The sequence below is a fragment of the Prionailurus bengalensis genome, chromosome B3 (assembly GCF_016509475.1).
Source record: "Prionailurus bengalensis isolate Pbe53 chromosome B3, Fcat_Pben_1.1_paternal_pri, whole genome shotgun sequence".
NCBI classification, from domain to species: Eukaryota; Metazoa; Chordata; class Mammalia; order Carnivora; family Felidae; genus Prionailurus; species Prionailurus bengalensis.
This window is the reverse complement of record NC_057355.1, coordinates 7,323,209-7,338,564: the sequence shown is the minus strand read 5'-3', so window position 1 is coordinate 7,338,564 and position 15,356 is coordinate 7,323,209. Positions and strand designations below refer to the sequence as shown.

The 15,356-nt window shown below is 53.7% G+C and overlaps 1 protein-coding gene across 1 annotated transcript in view; it reads right to left on the bottom strand.

Moving 5' to 3' along the window:
• DET1 (DET1 partner of COP1 E3 ubiquitin ligase) overlaps positions 1-15,356 on the bottom strand; it is a 57,125-nt gene that overhangs the window by 1,364 nt on the left and 40,405 nt on the right. The gene's annotated exons all lie outside the window — the stretch shown is intronic.

Sequence of the window (15,356 nt, the reverse complement as noted above, 5' to 3'; positions counted from 1 at the left end):
GCCAGCATCCAGAGCGTCCACACACACCGTTTCTCCCACGTGAACAAGGCTGCAGGAAGGGCCTGCCGAGCACAGAGAGGTGGGCGCCGTGCAGTCCCACATCTGGGCCCAGCCGGCCAAGCAATGTCATCTGCCTGAACTCCTGGGACTTCATCCACAGGCGCTGTCTCAAACAGGAAAGCACCTGTGATATGCAGGGTTAGAGGGGAGAAAGACCACAGGCTGGGCGTGAGTTTCAAAGGAAAAACTGTCTCCCTACTGCCTTCTCTTCTGTCCTCGGAAGGACCTGAGGCTGACTTGTGACCCTTGACTGAAGAAACCCAACCGGAGGCTTGTCGGGTTAAGGCCATTGCTGGAAAGTGTTCTGTTGTCTCAGCAAAAGCACATAAACAGGATTCATGAAAAAAACACGAGCGCTCACACAGCCTTTGAGAACGGCTCTGTGATTTGTTGGGGTTTAGCCTTTATTCAGGTGGGCAAAGGACCATCGGACGGTTTATCAGGCAGGGCCCAAGCAAGAAACAAATGGTTCCAAAGTTTTAAGAGAAGTTTAACGAAGGTTCTCTACAGAGGTGTGGCGGGGTTGAGGGAACCAACACGGCCGCATTCCCCTTCTAGCAAGAGCCGGAAGCCCTCCCACCCGCAGCTGTCAGGGGCAGGGGGAAGCACGGTTCCCAGAACCTGGCCGCGGGGAACGCAGCCTCGGTCCCGGAGGCTCAGCCTCACAGGCCACAGTGGTGGTCCCCATCCTTCCTGAAGAGCGGTCCTCTGTACGCTAGTTTTAGAAAACGTTCTCTTAATCACAGTGGGGCTTTGAACAGGAAGATCACGCCCAGGGGAGCCTGCAAGCACAGACAGGACACCGGGGCCCTAAAGGATCGATGGTTTTGGGTCCAGAAACAGATGCCTGGCACTGCCTCCAGAGCCCACGGTCAGGGTATGCTGGAGGGTGCACGCCGCGTTGGTGTGAGCGCTCCGTGCACGCCGTGGTGTGCAGGCTCTGTGAGGCCAGGCCAGGCTCCGGTGCTCTCTTAAACTGTAGTATGGTCTTGACCTCTCAAAGATCTGTTCCCCACCCCTCCCTCCCCCCACCCCCGAGAAGACTAAAGCGCGTGCGCCCAAGTCTGATTTAGTAAGGCAGTTAACCATTGACCTGAACTGCTGGCCAGCCCGGCCCCTGCAGCTGCAAACCCTTCCGAGCATCGGGCCCCACGGTCCTGAGAACACAGGCGGGCCGTGTGCTCGCACCTTCCGGGGGCAGAGAACAGGCAGAGCTGGGCGGGGGGTCCCCACTCTGCACCAGCAGAGTGTCAGCATCAGCTTGTGTGACGACTTCCTCGTTTCCGGGCAGCAGGGCCCCGGACTCTCTATGAGGCACCTGCAGTTTTGCCCCAACCGCCTCCAAGCCGGTGGCACAGGACTGGCTCCATCACGGAAGCCTCTCTGCTCCCACGCAGGCAGAAGGGCAAATACGACTTCTCTCCTTTCCGCAGAGACCCAGTGTTTTCCCTTTTCCCAGCTGAGGTCATCACCTGACACTGACATGTACCGTCACCGCCGAAATAAGCCTGCTTCACGCTAGAGCACCTGGACGCAGGTAGAACATCCCTGCACGTTAAGGGAAACCATTCTCCAATTACCTCTGCCTGCAACCTTGCCCTGACACGTCCATTCAAAAAAACCCACAAAACATGCGTATATACCTTCCCCCTGGGCTCCCTTATTATTTTTCTCTATTCTAGTTTTTCCTCTAGTGGATAGACACACTGCTTTTTAAATCTGAGTAGTATCAGCCCCAAGCAGAAATTACCCATTCAACCGAATTAAGCAAACATAGGTTATTTTTTTTTTGCACAAACAGGTTGGGCACCGGGGGAACAGAAATGCCGTGACCGTCCTGCATGAAGCTCACAGTCTGGGGGAAGCTAGACAGACACGGGGCCAAATCAGAAAGAAGTTCCAGAAAAGAGGCATGAATGGCCTCGGTGTTTGAGTGTAAGAATGGCCCCCTCAGTTTCAGGGACGGAAGGGAGGGCTTTATGGGGGAGATGGCAAGCAAGAGAAGCCACCGGACCGGACTGTGTCCTTAGGATGGTAAGCTGGCAAGGCAACACAGCCCAGGTGGAGGGGTCAGAGATCATCGGGTTACTGGGTGTAGCTTGGTTGGCATGGAGGGGGTAGTCCCGGGGTTCAGACCGGAAAGGAGGACAAACGGAGGGAGAAGCTTACAGAAGGAGTCAAACACCTTGTGGCTACACCAAGAATACAGAGTAGGTTCGGCAGATGCGGAGAAGGGAAGGTGGATGTGGAGAAGGCAGGAGACGAGAAGGAACTCCAACATTAGGAACTTTAACGCTCGCTGTTTACAGGCGATGAAATTGGGTAGGTAGGCATCGTCTAAGATCAACTGGAAATAAGAATCCCAGAGGTATAAGGCAGGAAACTATGAGCTGCAGACAGAGTTGTCCGTCTTAATGCTGAAGCCACAAAGGGAAGTCAGAAGGGGACAGAGAAGAAGGCTGTGAGAGCAAAGGTCCCTAAACGAAGCCCAGTGGCCCAGAGAAGAGGAAGAGCAACCCCCTCCTGTGGCCACCGCTGTGTGTGTGAGGTGCAGGGTTGGGGGAGCGGAGCTCTGGGGGCCAGGGAGGAAAGGGAGGGGTGGCAGGAGTCCCGAAGCAGAAAGCAGGCTGCGCGCTGGGATTGGGGTGCGGGTGGGGGGGAGGGGTGCAAATGGAAGGGGCCTGTCATGCCTGGAGGAGGCAGGGACAGGGACCCACCATAGCCCCGGTCTGCACGGACAGAATCTGGGTCCAAGGTCTGCTCTGCTTCTAACCTGCTTTTATATGGAATATAAAAGGTCAGAAAGCATGAAGAGATGCTCAGTCTTACCAGCAAGCAGGAAATGGGAGTTAAAATGCATGACCTTCCTTCCCCAAATGCTGCTAATCAAAGCCATGGTGGGGCAGAGACTGCCCAGGAAAAAAGTAGAGAATGAGGAAAGCAGGAGGCTGAGTTGTAAGAGTTGTAAATGCTCCAGGAGGACAAGGCTGCAAAGTGGGCGGGGGGGGGGGGGGGGGGGGGGGGGGGAAGCGGTCAGAGAGGCAGCAGGTGTGGTGTCTCGGGAGCTAAGGGACAAAGTGCAGGCTGTGGCTCAGAGCTCTAGCCAAGTGAGGACCGGGCAACAGCCACCTGGATTTGGCAACACGAAAGTCACCGTCCGCCAAAGGGAGAGTGGCTGGGGAGCGTGGGAGGTGAGGAGAGAGGCGGAGGATCCTGGTAACGTCTGTGTCGTGGCTACAGGGAGCGTGCCAGAACACCCGCACTCTCCCCTGAGAAGTGGCGGGCCAGGAGTTGGGGTGTGGAGGTGCCCCGGACCTCAGGGAGGAGAGGGAAGTGGCTCGGAGCTGGGGAGAGGCAGCCCTCAGCAAGGTGGCAGGAAGCCAGGCCTCAGGGGAGAGGCAGCCCGTGTGGGGCTCCCCGTGACAGGCGTGCCCGCTGTAAGTTGGGGACAGCAATGCTTGAATGGTCACCAGCAACTGAAACAGAACATCCCTGCAATCAGCACACAGGGAACGTTTCTCCCCACCTACCCCACCACGACTGCCCCCACACGCCATACAATTGTTCTGAAGTGAAATAAAAGCGCTATTCCTCTCTGAGCCCTTACTGGGGGGACTAGAAATAGCTAGAGCCTCTGCACAAGGAAGTTTGGCAGTATCGTATCTGTCAACATTTAGGATGTACAGACCTTTGGCTTCAGAATTCCCTTCGAGGAATACATCCTGGGGAGCGAGCGGCGCTGTCCCAGAGAACATTGTCCCTGTGCAATACAAATGCTCCACCTCCCCGCTGGCTTGTTGGCCACTGGCCCCATGTGGCTCTTGAGAACCTGAGATGTGGGTAGCATGACCAAGGAGCTGAATTTGGGGTTTTATTCAGTTCGGATTAACGGACACGTGAATAGAAACATGCTGGTGGTACCTACTACCTTGGACAGTGCAGTTTAGATCTTGTTCATGGGTGTGGCAAGTATATGCAAAGATACAGATTTCCTGAAGCACTGTGAGTAAGGGCCAAAAACTGCAACCAAAATGTGCATCAATAGCGGGCCAGTAAAAGACATCACGGTGCATCCATTATAATGGAGCGTTAACCCTGAAACAAGCCAACATGTATCGCTGAGTGAAAGATAAAAGGGTCCAGGGGACAGTGTGCATAGGATAGTCACTAATTTTTGTACAAAAGGGCAGGATATGGGGCTCCTGCGTGGCTCAGTCGGTTGAGCACCTGACTTCGGCTCAGGTCATGATCTCACGGTTCACGGGTTTGAGCCCTGTGTCGGGCTCTGTGCTGACAGCTTGGAGCCTGTCTTGGATTCTGTGTCTCCCTTTCTCTCTGCCCCTCCCCTGCTCGTGCCTGTCTGTCTCTGTCTCTCAAAAATGAATAAACATTAAAAAAAATTTTTTTTTAAAGGGCAGGCTAGGTGTATGTAAATGTATATGCATTAAGAACCTGAGAAGACAGACCCAAAATGGCAGTGTCTCTGTAGGGAGAGAAACGGTAACTGGGACACAGGCGGAGAGGAGTCTTCACTTTTTATCTTTTTCACCCTTAGGATAGGGTGCCTTGTAAACACTGGTGCTTGTTCAGATTAATTAATGAACCAACTACAATAAAACAGAAATAAAGGACAGGTTTGTAAAAAAAAAAAAAAAATGTATAAAAGCTGCGAAGTTAGACATTATATATAAATTATCTGCTAAAGTATGCACACAACATCATTAATGGATATTTTGACCCACTCGGACCCTGTAACGCACCCCACCCCCATCCTGCAGGTGGTCCGGTATTTGAGGGAAGACATCTGACTTGGCTCAGAAATGTGTTGTGGTAATTAATCTGGCTTCTCCCCTCTGCCTGCCTGGGTTCAAATTAAATTGTGCACACGCTCTGCGATTTAGCATAACAAGTCTTGCCAGAGAAGCCGGCCTCGGTGTCATTATTGCTGGGCTGGAAGGAGGGGGCAGACAGAGCGAAGTGCTCTGTTTCCATAGTGCCCCGTGGCGGCTTAACCACCATGGATTTGCGTAATCCCCTTGAACGGAAACGAAATGTCAACGAAGGGGCAGCCTAGTGTCCAGGGGGCCCTGGCCGGCAGAACAAATGTCATCTAGACCCAGATGAGCACAGACTCGGCACACAGGCTGTCAGGCCACACTCCCCACCCCACCCCCTCCAGACCTCAGGGTCCCCCTCAGGTCAAAGAGGGGGTGAGTGGGACGCAGCTCCGGCATCCCAGGAGCCCACAGCTCATTCATGGAAGGCCCAGGTCCTGACACACTGGTGGCCACACTGGGGGAGAGCCTCTGGGGTGTGACAGAGGCCTGACTGTGTGTCCCAGAAGTGCAGTTAGCCCTTCTCCCCCTAATCCCGTCTCCCAGGGGCCTTCAGGCTCCTCCAGCTGCCCGTTCCTTCCAGCCTGCTGAGGTGGGAAGGGCTTGGTCGTTGGGAGACCAGCCCTGCCTCAGTCTGAACCTCAGCCTCTCCACCTCCCAGGGCTGTTAGGGGCATTTGCTAAGACCACCGTGTACTCTGCTGTATACAGCAGGTGCTCATCCAGGGTGCCTGTGTCCCTCTCACACCTCCTGTGGGCTCTGGGCAGTGTGGGCACCGGCTGGGAACACGGTGGTGAACACAGGTGTGGGTCCAGCTTGTTGCCACCATCATTATTACTTTTTAAAAGCTTTTTTTTTTCTGTGATTTTTTAATCAGAAAATGTTCTGTAGGAGCCAATCACCTGTCCTCCTGCTCCCTTAAATCCACTCAACTGTAGATTAAGCCAGATTGTTAAAAATTTGCAGCCAAAAATTAAATTAAAAAGCCAAATGACTCAAGAGTCTATCCCTCAAGGGTTTTTCTTCCCTCCTTCCTTCCTTGAAAATCTATCAACACTCAGACACAATATGCCTGAAACCTGGTACCTGCCCTAAGCAGCTTTGAGGCTAGTGAGAGAGACAAATTCTGGAAAAGACCGTTGTGATACCACTGGTGCTACCACAGAACAGGGGCACCTGTGTGTGTGTGTGTGTGTGTGTGTGTGTGTGTGTGTGTGTGTGTGTGTAAGCACATGCAGGTGGGAGCACATGTATGACAGTAGGTATCAAGGAACACTTCCTAGAGGAGGTGACATCTGAGCTGAAGATAAGAGTAAGAGAAGGCATGGGGCGCCTGGGTGGCTCAGTTAAGCGTCTGACTTCGGCTCAGGTCATGATCTCGCGGTCCGTAAGTTCGAGCCCCGCGTCGGGCTCTGTGCTGACAGCTCAGAGCCTGCAGCCTGTTTCAGATTCTGTGTCTCCCTCTCTCTGACCCTCCCCTGTTCATGCTCTGTCTCTCCCTATCTCAAAAATAAAAATAAAAACGTTGAAAAAAAGAAGAGTAAGAGAAGCCAAATGTTGGGGGTGAGGGTGAGGGGGACGTGTTGAGCAGAGGATGGCATGAACAAAGGGCAGAGTGCGGAGATGACAGCCTGCAATAAACTGCACACTGTTCAGAGCATAATGTGAGAGAGGGAGGCTGCAGGGGGCTGCATCATGGTCCCCAGAGGTATCAGATCTCAACCCTGGAACCCGCACTTGTCACCCTATATGCAAATAGGGTCTTTACAGATGTGCCAAAGGGTCTTAACGTGGGAAGATGACCCTATCTGGATGGACCCTAATGAGATCACGTGTATCCTTATGAAACGGAGGCAGCGTTGGGGCGCCTGGGCAGCTCAGTCAGTTAAGAGACCAACTTTAGCTCAGGTCACGATTTCACGGTCCGTGAGTTCGAGCCCCGCGTCGGGCTCTGTGCTGACAGCGCAGACCCTAGAGCCTGCTTCGGATTCTGTGTCTCCCTCTCTCTGCCCCTCCCCTGATTGTGTTCTGTCTCTCACCACCACTACAGCCCCCATATTCCATACGATTATTCTGAAATAAAAGCAATATTCCTCTCTCCAACTCTGACTCTCTCTCTCTCTCTCTCTCAAAAATAAATAAACATTAAACAAATAAAATGGAGGCAGCGTCTGATTGCACAGACAGAAGAGGGGAGGCCGGGTGGCCACACAGACAGAGATTGGCAGAGATGCGGCCACAGCCAAGGAGCACCTGGGGTCACCAGAAGCTGGTAGAGGCAAGGAGCGGACTCTCACCCTAGAAATGAGATGAGAATCTGGTAGAAAACAACAGCAGTTGAGACTGTCGGGCAGGGCTCATCCAAGAGAGGTCCAGGAGGCAAAACTGCTATTTCCAGGTGAAAGAGGGCCGAGAAGCACCAAGCTGTCACCGGTAATGTCTCACGGAAGAGACCTGGAGGGTGGCAGTGGCCCCAGCTCCTCACAGGCACCCAGGAACAGATGGGCCCCAAGAGGGCCCTGCACTGGGGGGGCAGAAGGGGCTCCCTTCTCGGGCTCTACTTCCCGGGCCCTCTGAAAATGAGCCTCAGCCATTGGGATGACCCATCTCTAGCCCCTCGGTCACGCGAGCTGAAGACAAAGCTGCTTCTGGGGGAGGAAGGACAGTCAGGGGATCCTGACAACTGTCCCTGGGAGCAGGCACATGTTTTTGTCCTGCTGGGATTGGGATAATTGGGGCACTAACAGAAATGCATTTCTCGCCTATTTTCTGTCTGATTGAAAAGTACTTTGCGGTCATTTAGAGCCCTCACACCCCCATAATCAGAGCTCAGTCGCTCTGGCAGAGGCAGGAAACTGGGTCACCAAGTGGGCTCCAGGACCTCCCAGGATGCAATACCCACAGAGTGCAGGCCCACCCACCCTCCAGAACCCCCAAGGACATGGCCAGCTCTGTGCATGCCCTGGGTGAGGGACAGGTTCAGGAACGGGCTGGACTTGGATGGAGTCTAACAGGGTCCGGTTTCCTTTTTCTCCCATCACTGCCTCAAATCGACTATGTCAGACCTCCTTTTCTATAGCCCTGAACCCCATCGCAGGAAGATTCCATGGCTTCCTGGTTACTTTTTTTTTTTTTTAGTTGGCATACAGTAATATTAGTTCAGGTGTACAATATGGAGATTCGGCACTTCCATACATCAGCCGGTGCTCATCACGACAAGTGCCCTCCTTAGTCCCCATCCCCTATTTAATTGTAAGAATAAGTCCCAGGGGCGCCTGGGTGGCTCAGTTGGTTAAGCGTCTGACTTCGGCTCAGGTCACGATATCCCGGTCCATGAGTTCGAGCCCCACGTCGGGCTTTGTGTTGACAGCTCAGAGCCTGGAGCCTGTTTCAGATTCTGTGTCTCCCTCTCTCTATGACCCTCCCCATTCATGCTCTGTCTCTCTGTCTCAAAAATAAATAAACGTTAACAACAACAAAAAAAAGAATAAGTCCCATTTGGGGGCACCTGGGTGGCTCAGTCAGGCATCCAACTCTTGACTTGGGTTTGGGTCATCATCTCACGGTCATGGGTTCGAGCCCCACATTGGGCTCTGTGCTGACAGTGCTGAGCCGGCTTGGGATTTTCTCTGTCTCTTGCTCTCTGCCCCTCCCCTACTTGCTCGCTGTCTCTAAAAAATAAATAAAAATAAAACTGAAAAACAAAAAAAGAGTAAGTTCCATTTGGATAGTTACCACTCCCTTTCAGAGACTCAAAGTCCAGCCCAACCCATAACCAAACTTCAACCTCATGGCAGCCCAGAGCTTCTCCCCCACTCTCCACCCTGTGTCTGCAGCCTGTCTCCACTCCCCCGAGCACAGGGTTGAGGGGAATGCAACGTGGGGGCGAGGGGCTTGGAGAGTGCCTTGTCCTCCTGTCTGGGGTTCTCTTGGCCGACGCTAGCATTCACACCTCCATAGGACAGGCTGGCGCTTGTACAGGTCCATGGGGGCTCTCTGGAGACCAGTCCCATCCACCCAGCCACCGATGCAGGGACCTCAGCCCTGGGCCCGTGGTGGGCATGGAGTTGTGCTGTCCAGACCCCCTCAAGGAAGGGGGTTGCCCAGCTGCCAGGAGCTCCATCAGCCTCAGGGTCGCCTGCAGAGAGCTGCCCTGAACCAGTCACACCCTTCCAAAGGCACACCCACCCACAACGACCTATCTGACACGAGTGAGCGAGTGTGCACCTGGCCCCCTCAGCTCCAGGCTGTGGGGCCTGCACCACCTCTGTTCGACCCTGCTCCTCCCCTCCCTTCCACAGGCCTCGATGCTGGGCCACTCCCTAATGAACAGTTTGTACCCAGGGCTGTCACAGAGTCTGCTCCCCAGAGAACCCCAACACGACTGCTTCAGCGACAAGCATGTGCACTCCGTGACTGACCTCTCCCACCATCTCAGCACCCAGCCTCCTATGGAAGGAAGATGAGGCCATCCCCTCCCCGCTGCTTTGGTTAGGGAGATACTAGACGTTTTCCAGTTCTGCAGGTGGTGAGGGGTGGTGTGGCAGGGGCAGGGTCCCCATCCTTAAGTCAAGGAGAGACAGTGGTCTGAGGTCACCCACACCTGGGCGCTTCCAAAGGCACTGTAAACACCTAATTTCCAGTAACAAATCCTTTTCAACTTAGAGCAGCCAGAGTAGTTTCTGTTTCCCGTGACTGTACTTTTTCAAATTTCTAATCTCTTCCTTTGCCTGGATGGGGGGGACAGTTATTGGGTTGGTTCTGCTATCTTTTATTACATCCCACGTGGATGTGACTGGTCCTCCTCCAGGACCGTGTGCGTAACTCTCCAGGAGACCCTTGTTAAAATGCAGGTTCTGATTCTGTTGGTCTTGGATAAGGCCCAAGAGTCTGCCTTTCGAGCAAGTTCCTGGTAACAATGCCTTTGCAGTAACCGGACCCCTGGCCTGCTGAAGGGCACAGCTGCAGACTGTGAGGGAACCTGGCATCTACCGTGCTCAGCTGCAGGCCTTTATCACAATTCCAAGGCAGCAGGAAGTAGCCCCATTACTGTCCTGCACAAGCGGGACCAGGCCAGGTGAGTGGGGGCCACAAAGGTGAGTCAGACACACTCGGGAACCTCGAGGATCACAGCCAGCAGTCTCTACTGTGCACAGAGCCTCGTGAGTGATGGGGACACAGCCGCCTGCCTCCTCCATACCTTGTGACCGAAGGAGTCTAGCTTCCCAGGCACAGGTCAGTGGTGCTTCCTGGTGGGACTGGGGTTTCCGGTCGTCAAAGGACCGGCACTGCAGAAGCACAGGGGAGAAAGCGGGCCTGCCGGCTGGGGCTGGGAGGAGGAGCAGGCAGTGACCGGGGAAGGAAGGCTCAGAGGTGGCTCTGAGCCGGACCTCTGCAGCTGTGATGGTGGAGAGCATCACTGGGCGGGGGGGACAAAGAACAGCAGAATAACTGATGAGAAACAGGGAAAGGGCGCTGGCCAGCCAGGTGCCCCCTGAGAGAGGATGGCACAGGGTGGGGTGCTGGGGCAGGGGCAGGCTGGGAATGCTGACAGGAAGGACTGAAAGGGAGATGAGGCCACCCAGAGGAAAGCCATGAGAGGAGTTTGGGGTGCACCTGATGGTTCCGAGCAGGGCTCTGTCAGAGGCATGACAACATCCCGGAGCAGAGGAAGGTGGCAGCCTGAGTGGCCTCCCACCAGCCCGGGTCACAGGGGCCTGGCCTCGTGGGCCTTATTAATTATATTTTATAAACAGATCTATTCATTCATCTGGCTTTCATGTTTCTTCAAAAGTTAGAATACTAAGGGGCGCCCGGGTGGCTCAGTCAGTTAAGCATCCAACTTCGGCTCAGGTCACGATCTCGCAGTTCGTGAGTTCGAGTTTCGTGTCGGGGTCTGTGCTGACAGCTGGGAGCATCGACCTGCTCGGATTCTGTGTCTCCCTCTCTGCCCCCCACCCCCGCTAGCGCTCTGTTTCTCTCTCTCAAGAATAAACAAACATTAAAAAAACAAAGTTAAAATACTAAATGGAACAACAGAAGTGGACATGTTGTCCATTTAGATTGTCATAAACATGTGGCTTTGAGGGGCAAGTGGAAAACACACAGCACAGCACTCAATAAACATGTGTTGCATGTGCCAAGTGAATGAATGAATGTACAAGATGAGCTGCCGTGGGCGGGGGGTGTTCCAGTAGAGTCCGGGTTGCCCTGATCGAGGCAGCACCGCGTGGGACAGCCTATCCCTTTGGGACCATCCCCTCTGTTCCTGCATGTCCAGACCACTCAGAAAATTATAGATCTTTTTTTTTCCTTTTCACTGAAATGACATCTTGACCTCACATGGCCAAAATAAAACTCTTTCCCTCTCCTTGTCTTACCTAAGGTACCTGATGCACCGCGGGCCCACTTCAGGCCAAAAATCTTTGGGGGCATCCTTGCTTCCTTTTCCTCACGCCCACGCCAAACCATCAGCTGGTCCCGGTGGCCTTACCTCCGAAACAGACCCCATTCTGACCGTTTCTCCCCATGTCTGCTACCGCCCTGCTCTTGCCCGGCCCGCTGTCTTGGCCTCCCGATTGGCCTCCCTGTTTCCCATCACCCCTTCCCTCAAGTATAACCCATGTGCCACCAGCAGCCAGAGTCATCTTTTTAAACCTTAAACCAGATGATGTCTCTGGTTTTAGTTTTCCTGTTTAGATTCTGCTTCATGGGCGGGAATGTAACTCCGTGAACGTAAGGGTTTGTGGATTTGAGGGGACCCAGGGTGGAAGAGAGGGTGCACACGTAAGGAGTACTCAACAACCACTCACTGAACAAAGGCCACTAAGCCAGCATCTGGGTGGGGGGCTGGCCTCTACCTCAGTTCCCCGGGGGCTGCCCCGACCGGCTCCACACTGCTGAGCAGTACTACCCGGATGCTGACTGAGCTGTTTTCCAGAAAGATGCCATGAGAATCGTTGGAGAGCATCACATAAAGTGGGTTTTTTTTTTAAAGTGGTTTTCTAGAATGTTTCTGGAGAAACATTTCCAAACAAGAAGTAGAAAGACTCTGGACTACCAACTAGATGAACAATAATACCCAGGAGTGGATTCCACAGTGTTACCTGGGATTCAAAACACTCGCCAGTGTCTGGTTCGGAAAGGGCACCACAGCAATGTTTCCAAAATGTGACAAAAGAATTCAGAAGGTGGGGGGTGGTTTTTTAAGTAGGTACTTAACAGATATTTACTGAACGAATTGACTGCTAATGTAATACTAGAACTTACGCCCAACATGTCATTCATTCTAAGCTTTACAGTGTAAGAAGCAGTGATCTGGAAAGGGGTCCCTAAGGGGTCCTAGCATTCCGCACACACCTCTGGTGGCTCCCCCCTCGCATTCTTCTGGCCCTGAGTTATGCAAATATTTATTGTCCTATTGTTTTGAAAGCATTTTTGACAGCTGCTTCAACCCCTCTGTGAAATGAGGCAGGAAACACAAGGGCAGACAAAACAAATGAAATCAGCAGACCCAAGTTGGAGGCGGCACAGAGGCCGGGGAAGAGAGGAGAGCTGAGAGCAGGCCAGGAGAGATGGTTCACTCCAGTTACGGACTCTGGGTCCATCACTGGAGATTCACATCTTACTTTCTAGAAGGGAGAAGATTCTCTGATCCAAGGTTCCCTGGCCGTCAAGAGGCGGGAGATGCCACGGCCTGAGCGATGGCCCTGTCACCTCCTGCTGCCGTGAGGACAGAGATTAGCAAGCACTAAGCCCCGAGGGCTGGGAGGCACTAGAAGAGCCAGCCAGAAGGGCGCACTCCGCGTGCCGCACGCGCTCTGTGCCTCTCCACCTGACAGTCCCTGAGGTTGCTGGGTACACCTAATCCAGCTGTCACCACGCACTCTCCCTACTCTGCAAACAACAGCTGGTCAGGGCTGGGCCCCACGGCTGCCCATCTGCCACCCGCCCTCCCTGGCCAGAGATTCATGGCTCTCTTTAAAGGCCCTTATCCCTTGGAGCATCTCTCCTTGTCCCCCTGGCTTGGATCTATGGCCCTGTTGGGGATTTTCCATCCTTCCCTCAGACTCGCCCGCCGGCAGTGGGAGTCTCAGACATGCCACGTGCCCTCCTCTACCCCACGTCCTTCCCCAGGGCCCCTCGCCACACGCAGGGACTAGGGAGGGACTTAGCTGCAGACTCTGAAGTCCAATTTGAATTCCGGCTCCAGCTTTGTGACCTTCGGTAACTTGCTCAGTCTTTCTGTGCCTGAGTCCCTCATCTATAAGATGGAGACAACAACAGTAGGCACTTCAGGAAGCTCAGAGCATTAGCCGAGAGGACTCGCTAAGTTAACACACAGAAAGAATTTCATCTGGCTGAAGCGCCCAAGAAAATGGCAGCTGTTTTTAGCTCACCTGCATTCCCTCTGACCTTCCAGAAGACCCGCTGGGCGGCAGATATCCCCTTTAACTCAGGCAGGGCTGTCAGCTCCGTTCGTGCGCGTGCTAATACTGATGGCCAAAGCAACGGCTTTATAACCCTCTTCAGGAAGTGTCCTGACACCCACGGAGGGAACTTAAGAATCTAGAGAAAGACTATAACATGAAAGGTCTGCACAGAGACCCCCACGCTATTCTTTTTTTTTTTTTTTTAAAGTGTATCTATTTATTTTGAGAGAGACAGAGACAGCGTGAGCAGGGAGTGGGGGGAGAGAGAGAGGGAGAGAGAGAATCCCAAACAGGCTCTGCACTGCCAGCCTGGAGCCCAATGCAGGTCCCAAACCCATGAAATCATGAGATCATGACCTGAGCCGAAATGAAGAGTTGGATGCTCAATCGACTGAGCCACCCAGCCCCCACCCCCCCGCATGTTATTCTTAGTTACTTTCCCATTCTATAAAATGGGAATTATTTTACCTAATCCTCGTTACTCCAGCAGTAATTATCCAGATTCTCCATAATCGTATGCTACTCACAGTGTGCACTGCATTTGGAACAGGCAGTTTTGATAGTAAAACTTGAGTCGCTGGCCCACAAGTGTGGCGGGGCCAGGAGGCGGGCAGAGCCTCAGCCGTGACACCCCTGCCAGGGGGCTGGTCTTGGCTCCCGATTGGGACTCATGCAGTGCAGGATCCCGTAAACCCAAGAAGAGGTCCAAATGCCGCGGGAGCCAAAGAAATGACAATGTCACTCGACGGCGTGAAAAGCAGAGCCGTGGGAGTGAGCCCACGACCTCACTCGAGAGTGAACGGAAGGAGGCTCTGAATTCGGTGCTGTGCGACATTGCCCTCAGTTCTGTGACACCGAGTCCAGCCACAGCTTTGTTTTTCCTGGAGAAGAGAGACTCCATCTTCCACAGCCTCCCTCTGCACGGCCACCCCCGAGCCAGGCTTCCTGCTGTTCTGTGGCTCACACAACACCAAGCGTGCACCTAGAAGGTGCCTGCGGGCGGGGACAAGCCGGCCTTTGCCTCCACAGTGGGGGGACCCTGAGGTGATGGCTTCCTATTCTCACTTCAGCAATAAGAAGCAGCTGGAAGGGAAGCCAGAACCAAGGGTCGTCGTCCCCCATGGTCTCTCTAGAAATGGGAAAAGCGAAGCCTTCCCTCTCATGGGCAGAAGGACATGAAAATGCCCGGTCAACCCTTCCAACCCTCCCTCGCACCCACCACTCCGAGAGGGTGCCTTCTGCCACGTGTGTTGGGCACCGTGTCGGGCGTGCGGTCTCCTCCTTCATCCTCCTGACCCTTACATCAGTATTCTTGTGCATATTTATAGGTGGAGAAACTGAGGCTGAGAAGGGGTGGAGTCAGAATCCTAGACGCCACACTCTCCGCCCTCACTAGACTCCCTCCCTCGGGAGTGCCGGGTGAGTCTGCCCTCCAGCCCTGTCCCTCCCTCACTCTCCCCTACACTCAGGCCATCTGAACACCCACTCCCGCCTCTGTCTTTCATGGGGTCCTCGCCTCCTTTGCTGTCTGGCCCGGCCGTGCAGGAGAGTGCTCAGGCATCAGACCTCGAGAGAACTGGATTCACACCCTGACTTTCCCACGCACTGCGTGTGTTATTTGGAGCAAGTTAAGTCTCCAGGCCTCGACGGGCTCCTGTGAAAACAGGAGTAATGTTACTTCCCACACGGCGCTGCTGTTTAGAGAGGTGGGATCGCACAGCAGGGCAGTCACGGGTGGAGCCCAGGACAGTCAGTTCTCAACACGAGCTTTGGAACCAGGCCACTCAGGCTCCCATCTCCACTCTCCCACCCAGTGACCAAGGGCCAGGGGCCGAGTGATCCAGAAATGCCTCCTAATCTCTCCTTCCTGGTCTTCCAAGTGCCAACCACAACAGTTTCTGCTTCATGAGGTTGTTGTGAGGATTTAAGGAGTTAATGAACATGTAGTTTAAATACCATGCTGGGCACACAGTGACCCATCAATTGAGTCTAGCTATTGTTGTTGTATTTTCTTCTCAACAAGAACACT